This window comes from Chinchilla lanigera, unplaced genomic scaffold, assembly GCF_000276665.1.
Source record: "Chinchilla lanigera isolate Chin_1 unplaced genomic scaffold, ChiLan1.0 scaffold00120, whole genome shotgun sequence".
NCBI lineage: Eukaryota > Metazoa > Chordata > Mammalia > Rodentia > Chinchillidae > Chinchilla > Chinchilla lanigera.
In genome coordinates this window covers 2455211-2472234 of record NW_004955521.1, presented here as the reverse complement: position 1 = coordinate 2472234, position 17024 = coordinate 2455211, and the positions used below count along the sequence as shown (strand labels likewise).

Here is a 17024-nt window from a genome sequence, read left to right as displayed (position 1 = left end):
GGCTACCTCGAATATTTAAAGAATATAACCTAGATGTATATTTCATTTAGATCTTAACTTTGTATCTAACTGAATTAATAATTTAAACTTGGGACCAAGGCTTATACAGTGGAACATACCATCAAAGTACGTGGGCTAAACACTCCTCAAGGAAAATAAATACAAAATCAGGATTGGGCAAGTTATTTTATTGCTTCCCAGTTTCTTCCTCATTTTTGGTGAAAATTACTGAGTTTATGATAGTTACAATGAATCCCAGGATGAATCATGATTAATCTAAGGTAACCAAAAAAAACCTCATTCCATTTTGGCTGGTGACTAACTAGGACAGTTCTTGTTAAAGAAATAAGAAATTTCTGGGGGAAACTTTTCTTTGTGGCACTAGGGTCTCTACCACTGAGATATATACATAGCCCTTTTCATTTTTTGTTTTGGGATAGGGTCTCATTAGCTGTTCAGGCAAGACTAGAACTTGTAATTCTTCTGCATAACCCTCTCTCACTGCTGGGATATGAGCATGTACTACCACACACAGCTTCTGGGGAAATTGTTTTGCCCTTGTAAAAGAGTGGGCACTGCATAGGCAAAGCTCTGCATTTGCCTTCCCTCTTGCTCTTCGCATTTGGATATTGCCTTTTGAAGATGTAATGCTTGCAGCTGGAACAGTCAATTTGTAACCATGAAGGAAGCATCACCAACATATTGAGGATTCCTGAGCAGAAGCATGGGAAGAGATGGCATCTGGACGCATAGCGTTGATGTTGCTGAGCTATGAACAACTTGCCTGTGGACTTCCTGAGAAGTGAGGTAATCAGTGTCTGTACTGTTTCAGTCACTCTTCACTGGGTATTCTTTTATCCATAGGTGAGTTAGAAATTACCTGTGGCTAAAAATTATTCTGATACAGAAGACTTGAAAAAGTGAAGACTTGCCACTAATTCCAATAAATCTCAATGGTAACAATTTACTCAGAAAAAAACTCAATATGCACTTATTCTAGAGAAAGAATTCAGTGATGATTTGCCTCTGGGCTTACTGCTGTTTTTGGTTCTCTGTATAGAATATGAAGTATCACAAAAAGGTGTATAAAGCTCCTCCTTGTTCTAGGTTCTAATACCTGCTCCAGCCCCCATATATGGACGAACAGCACCCTCCTCCAGAGGGTGGATCTGGCCAGAGGTCCTGCCAGTAGCCTTGTCCCAGACTGAACTCAAAGAATGACTATTCTTCATGCACACAGGGCAGCTCTGTACTGCGCAGTGGCCTCCCTCTCCTTGGAAGAATTTCTATTTCTCATTATTCTTTCTCTTTGACTCAGCTCCAAATCCTCTGGCTTTAGTAAAATGACTCTCCTTCAACATTTTCTTTACAGCATTGAGCCATTGTTCATGCTCAATTAAGGATGATGACGAATAATGCAACTAACAGTAATTAGTAGCCTGGAAGAAAACGATGGCTGAAAAGACAGTGGGGAACTTCCCTGGAGAGTTTTATTCCTCTTTTGATGAGCCGTGTAAAAAATGCAGTAGAAGCATCCTCCACCTGGAAAGGAGTGAGGCTGGACAAATAGCAAGAATGGATGGCAGTGGGGAATTCTGCAATAGTGAGGTAATGAGCTGAAAGGCCCAATGGTTTTTTATTCTATTTAATTTCCAAGGCTTAATTTTCACCATTACCAAACGGTGATTGTTACAGCCCCTCATGAACACAGCATTGACCTAGATATTAGCCACATGCAGTTTGAATTTCCCTCAGTTCTATTTGTAGGAAAATGGTACCTGATGAAATGTTCTTAATAAAACAAAGCTTCAGTGCCTTTTGCTCTTGCTGCCTCTTGTGAGTTGTTTGCCCCGCCCTCTGCCACCGGTTCTGCTACGCAGGCCCTTCTCAGTCAGCACCGTCCTCCCCTCAGCCTTCTCCTTCACACCTCAGGATGACTGTTTTCTTCTTCTGAGTTCCTGAGGTACAATTTTTCTCCCGTCCCTAAGCCAACCAGTTTTTAATATTGTATGTGTGACTTACATGCAATAAAATTTACATGTCTTAGGCATTTAGTTTGATGAATTTAAAATAAAACCAGTACTGTAATGAAGACCTAGAACATTTCCCATAGGTTCCCTCATCACTATTCAAGGCTCTAGTGCTTTTCAAAAAGTCTTCATATAAACCTGTGGTTTTTACCTGAAGTTGATTTCTGTCTCAGAGGACATTTACCAATGCACAGGGACCTTTGTGGTGGCCACAATGAGCAGGGGAGTAGGGGTCCTATTGGAAGGCGGTGAGTGGAAGGCGGTGAGTGGAAGGCGATGAGTGGAAGTCAGGGTTGCTACTACTCAACATTGTGCAGTGCATAGGACAGTGCCACACATTAAGGAAATTTCTGGCTGAAGATATCGGTAGAGTTGAGGATGAGAAATCCTGACATAAAAAAATTACAGAGTATGTGCTCCTTTGGATCTGACTTCTTCTACTGAACCTTGTATCTGTGAGAGTCATCCATGTTGCTATGTAAGCCAGTAGGTCCTATGTATTAGTGTGTAGTATTCTACCACATGATAAATGAGTAAGTGAAAATGTCTGATCCAACATTTATATTCATCTTGGTTGAAGAAAGTCAGCATGGTAAGTGAGTAAGAGATCAGGTTTTGGTACCAGACTACCTGGATTCACCCCTTGGCTTTATCTCATCTTAGCCACAGGACCTTGGTGGTAAGTTACTTAACTTCCCTGTGTTTCAAGACTATAATCATTAAAGTGAAGATGAGATAATAGTACTTAAAGTATAGGGTTTTTCAGAGGGTAGAATTTGTAAATATATTTAATATACATAGAAAAGTGCTAAACTTCCTGTACTAAAAATTGTTAAGGTGTATACTTACGCAGTACATCAAGTTTAGCTACTGGTCAAAATGTTTTGTATAATAATTACAGAAAAAGGGAGGAAAAAGAGAAAAATTAATTAAACATTTGTCAAGGCTGTTAAAGGGACTGACATATAGCAAAGGATCTGTAACAAAATATACCTATTCCAAATTGGGACTGTCTCTAATCATTATTATCTGTGTAGATTTTACATCTTGCACACATCTTAAAATATAACAAGTTTCCAAAACTTAAAAAGAACTCTCTAAAGAAAGGAGAACTTAATGTCAGAACTTTATATTTATTTAGAATTATTTAAAGTCCAGTCTAGAAATTTAGTCATGAGTTTTAGGAAAAATGTCTCATGTTGAATCATAAAGAAATCTAATTCTTCTTGAAAATGAAAAGTAGCAGAACTTGGGGGAAAGTGGCTAAAACTGGCTGAAACTATTTTAGATGGTAACTTAAAAGATTTTGATAAGTAATTACGCTACAGAAAGCGAAAGAAATTTGTCTGGTCAAATGAGGAAATTACTGGCTGACTTTACAAAATTCACTCAATTGTTTTTAAATACTTTTTGAGGCAAATACAACATTTTAGTCCTTTCTACAGCACCTGTACTCAGGCACACATCAGATGCTTCACTGTGTCATCTTTTTGGCTCAGGATATTATAGCAATTTTGATAATTAAGGCTGCATAGATGGGCAAATCTGGGTCTAAGAAACAACTCAATGTATGATACAAATTGCTCATCGTGTATTTTACTTGTCATTATAATCCTTTTTGTATGTATCAGTCAGTGTTTTACTAGGGAAACAGATATAGCACAAGTTACACAAATGTGTCAAAAATTACAAGGGGCAACCCATTTGGGATCCCTCCTGTCTCTCAGGAGCTATTCCTATTTCCCATTCCCCATTCCTATTCTCCAATAATTTTCTTACTTAACCTCAAAAAAAAACCAAAGCCAAAACCAAAAAACCCCCCAAAAAAAAAACCAAAGAAAAGAGTTTCCAACATTGGCTTGTGATGGCCACCCATCCACTCATCCAACCAGAGTTGGCCACTCATCCAACCCAGAGTTGGCTGAGGAAGCGCACAGAGGGTCTGGCTACGCACTGAGGACTGAAGGTTTCAGTCCTGGGTCTGGAGCTCACTGCAGCATCATTGCAAGTCCATATCAGGAGGTGGATGAGTCTAAGCCAGAAGGCTGAAGAATCTACACCAGAAAGCCGAAGCATCTATGACAGAAAGTTGAAGGATCCATGGCAGAAGACAGTCTGTGCTAGAAGCCAGGAGAGGATGTCAGAGCTGAAGGCGAAGACTAGAGCTCCTCTGAACAACAGAAGCTTGGTCTATTCTTCCTCATTTCCTCTTTACATCATCCAGGCTGTGAGCTGCCCTAGGGTGGGTCCTCTACACCCTATAATGTCGAATTGCTGAGCCAATTTAGTTAAGCTCCTAAACATCTCAAGTTGGCACAATCAATTAAAAGTACATTGCATAAACAGACAGTGGTCAGAGTCCTTTTTATGTAATTGTAGAAAGACTCAGCAGTAATCAGCTAAAAGATGAACTCAGCGCATACCATCTGCTTTATAAAAGTACAAGTGCTGGAAGTGAGTACTAACTATAGTCTCTCTGTTTAAATTTTTCTAGAAAAGACCTTGTTTCTCATGGAAATTTGGGGAGATGACTCTTTGTTAATCTGGTAAAATGTAAAAGCAGGTCATGGACTTTGTTTATTCAATGAAGGGTCCACAGGTTTTGTTTTCCCTCTGAGCAAAGCTAACACTTGATAGCAAGTATTTCTCTGTGGGTGTCCATTATGTTCCCATGCAGGAGGTGTGTGAGCTTTTGCTTATGGGACTAAGACATTGGAAAATGACCTGTTGATGAAAGAGCCAGGTGAATTCTGGCCCAGAATCACCCACGACCTGGTGCCACCAAGTTCTGCCACCTGAGTGCTTTGTCCCTGTCCCTATCAGACAGCCAGTGGGAGTGGTCCCGAATGTAGATTTGCTCCTGTAGGTCTTTGATCTGTTCACACCATTCTTTGACAATGAAAAACTATATAACAAAGGGAAAAACTTCCAAAAAGTTTAGATTCCATTAAAACCAGGATACACTGTGAAGAAAGCACATATTTTATTGGTCTGTGGAAAAAGTCATGAGGAGAGATATTGTCCTATATAATCCCCTTGTGAAAGGTTTTCTTTTTTTCAGGAAACATTCTCTAGTATCACAGGGTGAATAACACAGGTAAATCTGGCAAAACTTGTGGGAAGAACTTCCTGTGGCTTTTGTCATGAGTGAGGGCAGAGAACAGTTATTGCTTCTTGACATAAAAATTCGAAATACGTTTTTCTCCCAGACATGACAAGACTGTTAAAAAGGGAACTGACAGTAATTCACAGACAACCAAAGCTGAGGCCTCTTTCCAGCTGAGGTTTGATTGGGAGAACTGCCAGCAAATGGGACCGAGTCTTATTTCACAGAAGAAAGAACAGCGCAACAATGAAGACACAGAAGGAAAATGAGGTCAACGTGCTTCCCCTGAAAAAAAGAAATGGAGCCTGGTTTCAAGTGGATAACATAGTTAAAGACTTTCGTGTCGAGTTCATAATTTACCCTGGAAGATCGAAGACAGGATAGTCACTGCTTCATTTATTCTCTTTTTCCTTATTTCTGCTTAATGCTGACAGTTGGAGCTGAGCATGTTTTCTTTGGTTGATGTGCACAAACACTGGTGAGCGTCAGATTCCATCGAGCAGAGTCCTCAGCCTCCAGAGGCTGGCAGCCAACGAGACCTGTGCATCTCCACCTCACAGCCTGGCTCTGGGTCATATCTGAGCCGAATCCTCCATCCATAGACATGTTTTATCCTCGGCAAGTGTGTAACTCTGAGGAGCCCCTTCCCCCAGGTGCAGTCAGCCTCTCTCATGAAAAAGGCTCACTGTAAAGTAGTCAAGGCCTTCTTTCAGCATCTTTGCATCTTCTTTTCTGCCAAGGGCCCACCTTCTATATGGAGAAGTGAGGGAAGTGTCAGGCTCCAAATTCCAGTATGGCATGAGATGATTATCCTGTGTTCATCTGAGAGCCCCAAATCCTTTCACATCAGTCCCAAACAATTCCTTGTCTTAAACCTCCCAAATTATATCAATCCCAGTGTATTTCTAACATTGTTATGGTTATAAGTCCTGCCCAAGAAGAACTTATTTTTACATACATCCCATCTTACTACTTACAACAAAATATTTCAAAATGTATCACTACAAGTTTAATACACACCTACTATGTTCTGGATATTGTCCTGGAGATTCATGATCAAATAAAGTCACTGCGGTCATGGTCCTTACATTCACATGTTAATTAAGTGATATAAAATTTAAAGTTATATAGAGAAAAAGCTGTGAAGAAACTGAGTAGGACAAAGGGAGAGAAAGGGATGGGGGAGAGTATTTTTAGACGGGGTTCAGGAGAGGCTTGTTTTGAGGGTGCATTTGAACAGAGGCTAGAGTGAGGACAAGTAGGGCTGTTGGGGTGAGGTTTGTTCTACACAGAGAAATAACAGCTGTAGAGGCTGAGGCCTGGTGGTTTGGAGTATTTTGGAAACAAAGGAGGCTGTGGTGCTCAGGAACAGTGAGCAGGTGGAGGACACGTGGAGAGGTAGCCAGGGCTGCATCTTCTAGACCTGGGGCCCACTTTCAAGAATTTGAATCTTGCTCCAAATATGATGGTAGGTCCTAGAAGGCTTTGGGTCAGAAAGTAAGATAATCAAGTGCATCTCTCCAAAATTTATAAGAAAGTAAAATTTCTTATAGGACTGTTCCAAGGTCACATGTGTCCTCTGGCAAATGCATATAATAATAATTTGTGTATCTTATTCAGAGCCAAACTGTACATTATTCACAAGAATAACATTCTTTGTAGATAAGATTCAACTGCATTTGTGTACTCTCATTTTGTCTTTCTAAAAATCCCTATAATCAGTATTTTCCATGCCTTATTTTAATTTTAACTGTGTATTTCACAAGTTCATTGTTTCTTCTGCTCATCTTCTTATTAACACATATTAATTGCACATGTCAGAGGAGTCAGTGTGATAGTCCAACCCATTTTCTACCCCATTGATCAAACCCAACGACCTTTCCGCCCCACGCCAGTCCCTCTCAACCTCTGGTAGTAGTTATTCTACCTGCAGGTGGACTTTTTAAAGCTTCCACACATGAGCAAGAACATGAAATACTTACATTTCTTTATCTACTATATTCTAGTCATGTTAAACCTTCCATTTCCATCCATTTTGCTGCAGATGATAGGGTTTCATTCTTCTTTATGGTTAAATATTACATTGTCTATGTGACATTCCACTTATTCATTCATCTGTTGATGAGCTCCTGCACAGATTCCATATCTTAGCAGTTGTGAATAGTGCTGCCATGAACGTGGGATTTCAGGTCTCTCTCTAGTATGTTAATTTCATTTTCTTTGGATATTTACCCAAAAGGGAGATAATTAAAATGTACGATTGAGATATTTTTTAGTTCTTTGAGATACTCACACTGTTTCTCACTATGGGTGTACTAATTCACATTCCCACTGACGGTGAGCACCTCTCCACGTCCTTGCCAGTGCTCTGTTTATTTATTTAATAGTTATTTTAACTGGAGTCAGATGATAACTCATTATGGCTTTGAGTTTCATTTCCCAAATGACTAGCAATATCGCAAATTTTTAGCATAACTGTTGGCAGTTAGTATATCTTATTCATATTATTTGCCTATTTTTAGTTGATTTTTTTTCTGGTTAGGTTTTTGAGATGCTTATATGTTCTGAGTATTAGTCTATTGTTGGATGAACAGTTTCCAAATATTTTCTTCCATTCTACAGAGTCTTTTCCCACTCTACTAGATTTTTTTTCTTTGCTGTGTAAAAGCTTCTTAGTCAGGTATAATTCCATTTTTCTACTTTTTTATTTTGTTGCCTGTGCTCTTGGAATCTTATAAAAAAATCATTGTTTATACCACTGTCTTGAAATGTTTTCCCTGTCCCTTTTCCTAGTAGTTCCATGGTGTCAGCTCGTACATTTGGTCTTCCATCTGTTTTGAGTGTGCTTTTATATAGAGTGAGTCTTCTTGCCACTTATATATAGGAGTCTTCTTGCCACTTCTCCAAAAGGTGCCTAGTATCCCCAGCACCACTTATTAAAGAGTCTGTCCTTTCTCCAGCATGCTTTTTGTGCCTTTGTCAAAGATCAGTTGGTGATAGATGTATATATTTGTTTTTGGGTTCTCCATTCTACGTTCCATTGATCTACGTGTCTATTTTTATGTTAGAACCATGCTGTTTTGGTTAGCATAGATTTGTAGCATATTTTGAGGTCAGATACTGTGAGGCCTCCAGCTTTGTTTTTTTGTCATATTTTTATAGCAAGGTGCTGCACTTTTCTTGAAAAGATAGTTTCAGATTTACTTTCAGGTAGGTAACATTGTAGTAGCTGTTCTTGTAGGACAACCCAGTAATCTTGCCTCCTGGTACTTATATTCTGTTTATTTGTTTGTTTTGGTACTGGGGGTTGAACCCAGGGCTTTGATACTGAGCTGTTCCCCACAGCTTTTTGTGACAAAGTATACCTTGTCCCTGGCTGGGCTTGAACTTGTGATCCTCCTGCCTCAGCCTCTCATGTTCTATATAGTACTCTTCTATAGAACCGGAATCCAGTGGAAATGAGGGTGTATTACTTAGAAGACAAAGCCACAGAAGACATTTTCACCTTTGCCTGTTTCCTCTTGGGTCAGTTGTTCTGAGGGAAGCTGACACCCAAACATCCACAGAGACATTTGCACATTGTTATGGTGTAGCTCTAGAATGTCACCCAAAGCTTCACGTGTTTGGAGTGGAACTTTTGGAAGGTGATTGAATCTTGGAGCTGCTGTACTCATCAGTGCATGAATCCACTGAAGAATCAAAGCTGAAAGTGCTGTTAGGGGTGAGGTCTGGTCAGAAAAGGAGGTCCCTGGGCATGTGACGTGTGTCCTTATCCCTGGCTCTTCCTTTGCTCTCTGCTTCCCAGGCCCTGCCACTATGCAGTTCTGCCGTGGAACCAGACTGAAAACATGAGCTGATATAAACTTCTCATCCTTGAAGTTCTGGGTATTGAGTATTTCATCCCCAGGAGGAAAAAGAGACCAAAGCAGGTGTCAAGGCACTGAAACTTCCTGCCAATCACTAGCACCCACTTGGCCACCCACGTGGGGAAGTCATCTCGGAAGCAGATCCTTCTGCCCCCGTCAGGGCTTAGTATGACTGCAGCCCGGGGAACACATGTTAACCAACACTTCATGAATAATGTTAAGCTAGTTTATTCTCAGATTCATGATCCACAGAAACCAGGGCAATAAATTATCATTGTTCAAAGGCACTAACTTTTGAGGCAATCTCATGCAACGATGGATTATGTACACAATTAAACTCCCTGAGGGACCTCAGGGACTCTGGCTACTGATTCTCTGTTTAATGAAAGCATCCAGTCTGAGGACAACTGTGATTGCTGTGATTCCAAAGAATCCAGGCGGAGCTTCAGGCTTGTTTCATGTATTCTATCATTTAATTCATATAATAATTCTGTGAGATGGATATTCTTTATTGCCCTGCTTTTTCAATAAGAGAATCAGAGTCCAGAAAGTTCTAAGAAATTCAGATAGGATAGACTGTAAGGCTGTAAGATTCATGATCTTAACAGCTAATATTGTACAACTTTACTGTCTAACTATTCACACTATCATATCTATTTTATATGAGATTTTAATTTGTTTTCATTTTTCTCTAAATAAGTTGCAAAGTGAACTATAGCCATGGAGCTATTTCAAGTCCCCACTGTCTGAAACTGGAGTAGCACAGCAAACCGGGTTTCTATGACATCTGAGCTCATAGTGCACTGCAAACCGTGATGTATGCAACCACTTCCCTAGTGAAGCAAACCAGGTGGAGTGGAACATATTTCTTGCCTTTTGCCTTTTAGTTAAGTTGCATAAAAATAGCTCTGTTTGTACTAAAAGAAAAGATACATTTTCTAGAAATTATCATTTCAATATGTTCACAGAACTACCAGTCAAAAGCCTTACTTTGACCCTGAAAAGAATCCATCACTCAGAAACTTCTTTCCATGTTTTGAACAAATGCAGTAAGGGATTTATTCTTTAGTTATTAACTCCTCTCATAATTTTTGTTTTACTTCATTTTTTATTTTATGTTTTAAAAATCTTTTTTTATTATTTGAAATTGATTTTATGCTTACAGAAAAGTTGCAAAAATAGTATAGAGAGTTCCCATAGACCTTTCATTGGGCTTCCTCTCATGTGACATCTTACAGAATGTGGAGGACAATTCCCCAAACCTACTGAATTTTCTAGTACACTAATTATACTCATCAGGGCTTATCAAAGGTGAGCAACAGGGAAGATGTTATTAAGTAAGGTCTAGAAAAAGACATTTTGCACGCCTATTCCATCAATTCTATCAAAAACAGAGAGATGGGTTAACTTTACTAATGAAGGTTAGTTTTTCTAAAAGTTTATTGGTACAATTTAAATATACATAACGATCATATTCATCTTAGGGAATTTGGACCTGTATAGAATATAACTTGATTCCTCTTTTCTTCCCCAACTCCTCCCATCCCTCAACCCCTCTTCCCTTCTTTATTTACAAAGCTTTGTTTTTCCATTTTATCCTTCTTTTACTATTGTTTTTCTTTTCCCCTTCTTTCTTTCCCTGTCTCTTCTCCCTAGGCCTCTTTCTTTTGAGCCATCTCTTTGTATTTTGCAATACCTATTGTACACTTTGGTCCTTGATTACATTTTCAATTTCTCACACCAGACACACAATGCAATCTTTACACACGAGTGACTGATTTATTTCACTTAAAAGGGTGGTCTCAAGGTGCAGCCACTTAGCTAGGAATGTCTCAAGTTTATCTTTCTTTAGGGCTGAGTAATGCTCCACTGTATAAAAAAAATCTTTTTTTATCCATTTCTTGGTTGATGGGCATTTTGGTTGTTTCCAAGATTTATCTATTAAAAATTGTGTTGCTATAAAGATGGGTGATCATATATCATTGTGGTATGATGTTTTTAATTCTTCTGGGAAGATACCCAGAAGGGGAATAGTTGGGTCAAATGGATCTCCTTTTTGAGAATACTGTAATTTTCAATGTATATAATTTTACTCACTTTGTTAAATTGATTCCTAAATATTTCATTTTTTCAATGCTATTGTGAAAGGTGTTGTTTCCTTAATTTCTCTCTCAATGAGTTTGTTTTTTGTGTATAGAAAGATACTGATTTTTTAGTGTTGACTTTATACTCAGCTATGCTACTGAATTTGATTATTAAATATTGAAGTCTTTGGTGGAGTTTTTGGGATCTTCTATGTACAGTACCATGTCACCCACAAATAATGATAATTTAACTTCTTGCTTTTCTATCCTTATTCCTTTTATTGCTTTCACTTGTGTAGTTGCTCTAGCTAATGTTTCCAGGACTGTATATATGAGAGTGGTAAAAGTGGATACCCTTATTTTGTTCCTGATTTCAGAATAAAAACTTTCAATTTTGTCCATTTATTATGATGTTGGTTGTTGGTTTGTCATAAATGACTTTTATCAAATTGAGATAAAGGCCATATATTTCAATTTTCTGTAGGTTTTTTTTGGGGGGGGTACCAGGAATTGAACTCAGGACCTTGCACTTGCCAGGCAGGTACTTGTGCCACTGAGCTATATCCTGGGGTCTGTAGGCTTTTTTTTTTTTTTTTTAACATGAATGGGTGTTGGATTTTTTCAAATGCTTTTTCTGCATCTATTGAAATGATCATGTGATTTTTGTTTTTGGCTCTATTGATATGGTGTATTACATTTATAGATTTGAGTATGTTGAATCATCTCTGCATCCCTGGGATGAATCCTACTTGGTCATGGTGAATAATCCTCTTCAAGATTTGCTGCATTCCAATAATCAGTCTTTTCTTGAGAATTTTTGCATCTATGTTCTTTAGGCTGATTGGCCTGAAGTTCTTTTTTATGATTGGGTCTTTCTCCGGTTTTGGTATCAAGTTAATACTTGCTTCAGGAATGGGTTTGGAAGTATTGCTTCACTTTCAATTTCATTAAAGAGTCTCATAAGTACTGGTATTAGATCTCTAAATTTCTTATAGAATTCAGCAATGAATCCATCAGAACCTGGGCTTTTCTTTGTTGGTAAATTTGTAGTTACATTTTCAATTTCATTGACTGATACTGAGTTATTTAGAATTTTTCTATCTTCTTGATTCCATTTTGGTAATTCTTATGTATCTAGGAATCTGTCCATTTCTTCTGTGTTTTCCATCTTGTCACAGTACAGGTTCTCAAAAATAGATGTTGATGATCTTCTAGATTTCCACAGGGTCTGTTGTGATTTCACCCTTTTTATTCCTAATTGCATGAATTTGAGTCTTTTGTTTCCTCTTTTTGATAAGGTTGGCTAAAGGATTGATCAGTTTTATTCAGTCTTTCAAAGAACAAACTCATTCATTGATTCTTTCTATTGATTTCTTTGTCTGTATTGCATTAATTTCTGCTCTCATCTTTATAATTTCCACCCTTATGCAATCTTTGGGTTTCATTTGTTCTTCTTTTTGTAGAAGTTTGAGTTTTAACATTAAGTTGTTTATTTAAGCCCATTCTGTTTTTCTGTTGTGAGAATTTACTGCTATAAATTTCCTTAAGACTGCTGTCATTGTATCTCATAAGTTCTGCTATGTTGTATCAACATAATCATTTAATTGTAGATTCTGTTTAATTTCTTCTTTAATTTCATCTGTGACCTATTGATTGTTCAGGAGTGTGTTATTTAATTTTGTGGTTTCTTTTGCTGTTGATTTCCAATTTCATTGCACTATGGTCAGATAATATTTATGAGATAATTTCAATTCATTTGCATTTATTTAATCATGTTCTATGGGCTTCTATATAGTCCATTTTGGAGAATATCCCATGTGCTGCTGAGAAGAATGTGTATTCTGATGTTGTGGGATGAAACACTTTGCAGACATCTGCTAAGTCCATTTTTTCACAGCTTTGGTTTAGATCTTTTATTTCTTTGTTGATTTTTTGCCTAGTTGATCTGTCTATTTGTGACAGTGAAGTATTAAGTTCTGCCCATTACAATTGTGTTAATGCTTATTTGATTTTTCATGTCCATTGATATTTATTTTCTTTAGTTGGGTGCACTTGTATTTGGTGCATATATATTCAGATTGTTATCTCTTCTTGCAGTTTTCCCTTCTTTGTCTTTTTTTATTAGTCTTGGCTTGACATTCATATTGTCTGCAAATAGAATAGCTACACCTGCTTTTTTCTGGATTCCTGTCATCCATGGAGTATATGAATTTCCTTTTGAGTTAAATGTATTTCTTGTATGCAGTATATTGTTGGATCTTGCTTCTTGATCCACTCTGCCAATCTGTTTCTTCTGATTGGTGAATTGAGACCATTTGCACTGGTGATTATAACTGGTACATGTTGGCTTATCCTTCTCATATTATTTTCCTGTTGATGGTACCCTGTCTTTCCCCTCTATTTAGTTCCTTGCCTTGCTTGATAGTTCTTCCTGTTGGTGTTCTTGGAATAGTGATTCTCTTTATCTTTTTCTAAAATACCCTTCAGAGCATTTTGGAGAGCTGATTTGGTTATCATGATGTTCTTCAGTTGTTTTTTGTCGTGGAAGTATCTTATTTCTCCACCAATTTTGTAAGACAGTTTTGTAGGTTACATAAATCTAGATTGGATATTGTTTTCTTTTAAGGCTTGAAGTACTTCACTCCAGGCTCTTCTTCTTTCTATTGAGAAATCTGCTGTCATTTTTGATGGGTTTTCTGTTATAGATCTCATGTTTCTTTTTTAAACCATTTTTAATATTCTGTTCAGGTGCTGAATTTCTGGAATCATGATTATTATATGCCTCTATACAGATTAATTTTGGTCATGGCTACTGGAGTTCTATTTGCCTCATTTATTTGTATGTTAAATTCTTTATCCATTTTTGGGAAGTTTTCTGTCATTACTTCTGAAAAGAAATTTTTTATGGTGTTTGAGTTATCTCTGGCTTTTTCACTGACTCTGCTCAATCTTATGTTGTTCTTTTTTAACTCATCTTGCAACTATTGGATTGATTTTTCATGGTCCCTTGCTATTTTTAAGATATCTTTCTTTTTGTGGTCACCAACTGCAGTCCTGTCTTATAGATCTGATATTCTATCTTCACCTTTGTTCAATCTGTTGCATATACTTTCAGTGGAATTTTTAACCTCCCAGGTATCTGTTTGGTTTGTTTCAAGGCTTCCATTTGTTTCCTATGTTGGGTAGTCATGGTTTTCCTAACTTCCTCTATTTTTATTTAACTGTATCTACTCTGGATTCATTGGGCATGTCTTTCATTTTGATTATCTTCTTTTTTTAGCTGAGAGATCATTTTTTAATAGCCACCTCAATTGTTTTTTTTTTTTTTCACTTTTGCTGCTATAATTTTTGAAAGCTCCAATGTGTGGCTTCTAATTTCTTCTATCTTATTGTGCTCTGGAGTTGTCTTGTGTCTGTACGAGGTCTAGGACTGCTTTTTGCTTCTATATCTTGTCATATTCTATTTTGTTTTATTTTCTGTATTGCCACTTGTGGATGTCTTATGGTAAACAGCTTTACACTAACATCATGGCTTCCCAAGGATATGTGCATTTCTCAGTGCTGTCTTCTTGGTATAGGTGATTCTTGGTCTTTATTTCTATCCCAAGAAACTAGCTTCCCAATTTATTGGGGATAAGAAATTGCAGTCTATTTGGCTCAGTACCTTAGCCTTTGGTACTGGACTATGTTGATGGGTATTACCACAGATGATCACGTTGTCATATGAGGGAGAGAATCTGATTACAACACACATGACATCCTGCTAAAATAGTACAACTAGCATTAACAATAGCATCAAGAGCAGCCTAGCCACTCATAAACTGTGGCAACTATTAATTTTGTAACTACTAATTTGGTAAACCACAAAAGTAAACTCTACAGTTATATAACAAAATCCAACACATACCAGGAACTTGTATGCAATGAGTTTACCCTTGGTAAATTAATTTTATCCTCTTTGGTGGGTATTTAAGAGGAATAGGGCACTAACCAGAGAGATAAATGAGGAGAAATATAGTGGGAGCAAAACTGTAAGGCAAAGGATGATCATGCAAGGTTGGGGAAACTGAACGAGCAAACAGGAGAGAAAGAAAGAAAGGAAAAAAAGAATGAAAGAAAAAGCAAAAGAATATTGAAGGGAACCAGAAAGAGAAGAGACTAGGTTTACTCACATGAAAGTATAATAAAATCAAGAGAGATAGTGGAGAGAAGAGGGAAAGAAGACAAATAGAACAAAAGAAAAGTCAAGGTTAGAAACCTACGTAGTAAAAAAAAAAAAACAAAAACAAACAAAGAACATCCCAACCAGACTGAAAAAGGAAAAACAAACAAACAAAGAAAAAGAAAAACAGTAACATTCCTCAGGTGTTCACGGTTCTGTGGTAGTGTCCAACTTGAATCCCAGAAATGTACTGTGTAACACTGTGAAGTCTGCAGTAGAATTTGTGCTGGGCGTGGGGTTGATCTTGTCCTCTGGATGTGGGGGCTGTGAATGGTCTTCAGCAGACAATGTTTTGGATGTCCATTTCTCCTTACCACTTTTATCTCTTCTGTGCTCGCCTAGTTGTTGTGGTGCCTTTGAGTAGAGAGAGCCTGGGGTTACTTCTAGACCTGTGTACAGTTGGCTCCTTCTGGACCTTGCACAGCTTACTCTCTTTTATACTACTAGCTCCTTTTACCTGCTGGTTGTAAGGCAGGGGATGTGCCCTTGTTGTGCCTCAGGCTGCTTGCCTGCTTGTGTTGCTGGGCCAAAGTGGCCACCAGAGTGGAGTCTGGGTGGCCCCAGCACCTATCTCTCAATAGAAGTCCCCCTAGTCTGCTTCCCAGCTACTGGCAGTCTGCTCTGAGACTTTGGCAGGGACTTTTCTGCTTCTGGGATGCACCCTGAACCCTTTGAAATAAAATGGTGGTCTACCCAGCTGCTCCTGTCTCACATGTCTGTGTACTGAAGCACAGCGTTGGTTCATCTCACTCACCAAGTTCTGGCTCTGAGGGGCCACTCAGGAGACAGTGTCCTGCTGCACTGGGCCCATTCCCTGGAGCTCACTAGGCCTGCTCCACCAGGGTATGGTGGGCCTTGTTTTACTTTATTAATAATATCATTGTTGAACAATTTGTAGCTGAGTCATATACACGTGTCTTAAAAACAAAATATTTAAAAATTCTTAATAAATACAATTATTAAATCTATTTTTTTGAAGGACTTTTTCTTTTTTGGTGCCAGGAATCAAACTCAGGACCTTGCGCTTGCCAGACAGGCACTTGTGCCACTGAGCTATGTCCCCAGCCCTCAATTATTAAAGCTATACTAATGCTATCTTCATTTGATAGATGAGAAAAGTGACCTTTGAGTGTCTTTGCCCAAGGTCACCCAACTTCTAAGTGGCAGACTTGGGATTTGAACCCATTCTTTTTCCTACTACTGCTCCTGTTTCTTCCAGAAAGAACTGATAAAAAAATACTGACCATACAAGAGTCAAATGGCCAAATAGTATGTAAACACATTATAAGTAGCTTTGGAATTCAGATATAATTGTTGAGTTAAAGGGTTTTCTTATTAGAGTGTAAAACTATACATACTTGGCAATAGCAAAATCTGTAATATGGAGCTAGTTCCACTATATTAAGTGTTTAGGGTAACACTTCTACTTTATTTTAAAAAGTGAGAGAGAATTGTAATATGTATATTTCCCAGGTACCAAACATAATTCAGGCTGCAATTCATATGTCTGGTTTCTACTGGTAAAAATTAAGTCCCTGCCAGATAACATACATACAAGCATAGATCTATTTATTGTTAGAGTCAGGCCTATAGTACGACTTTCCAGTTGACAAAGTTGGTGATTTTTGCAACATGCACATGCCATAGTATTTTAGACTTACCATGCAATAATTAGGGGCCATTGTGGGACTAATAACCTGTTTATCTTTTTTTTTT

General features: G+C 37.9%; 1 long non-coding RNA gene across 1 annotated transcript in view; it reads left to right on the top strand.

Annotated features, from left to right (window-relative positions):
* The first annotated feature begins 284 nt into the window (after positions 1–284).
* Positions 285–17024, top strand: part of LOC102015042 — a 34874-nt gene continuing 18134 nt past the window's right edge. The window contains exons 1-2 of the long non-coding RNA XR_264607.2: positions 285–807; positions 1373–1608. This is a non-coding gene — a long non-coding RNA (uncharacterized LOC102015042). The remainder of the gene's footprint in view (positions 808–1372; positions 1609–17024) is intronic.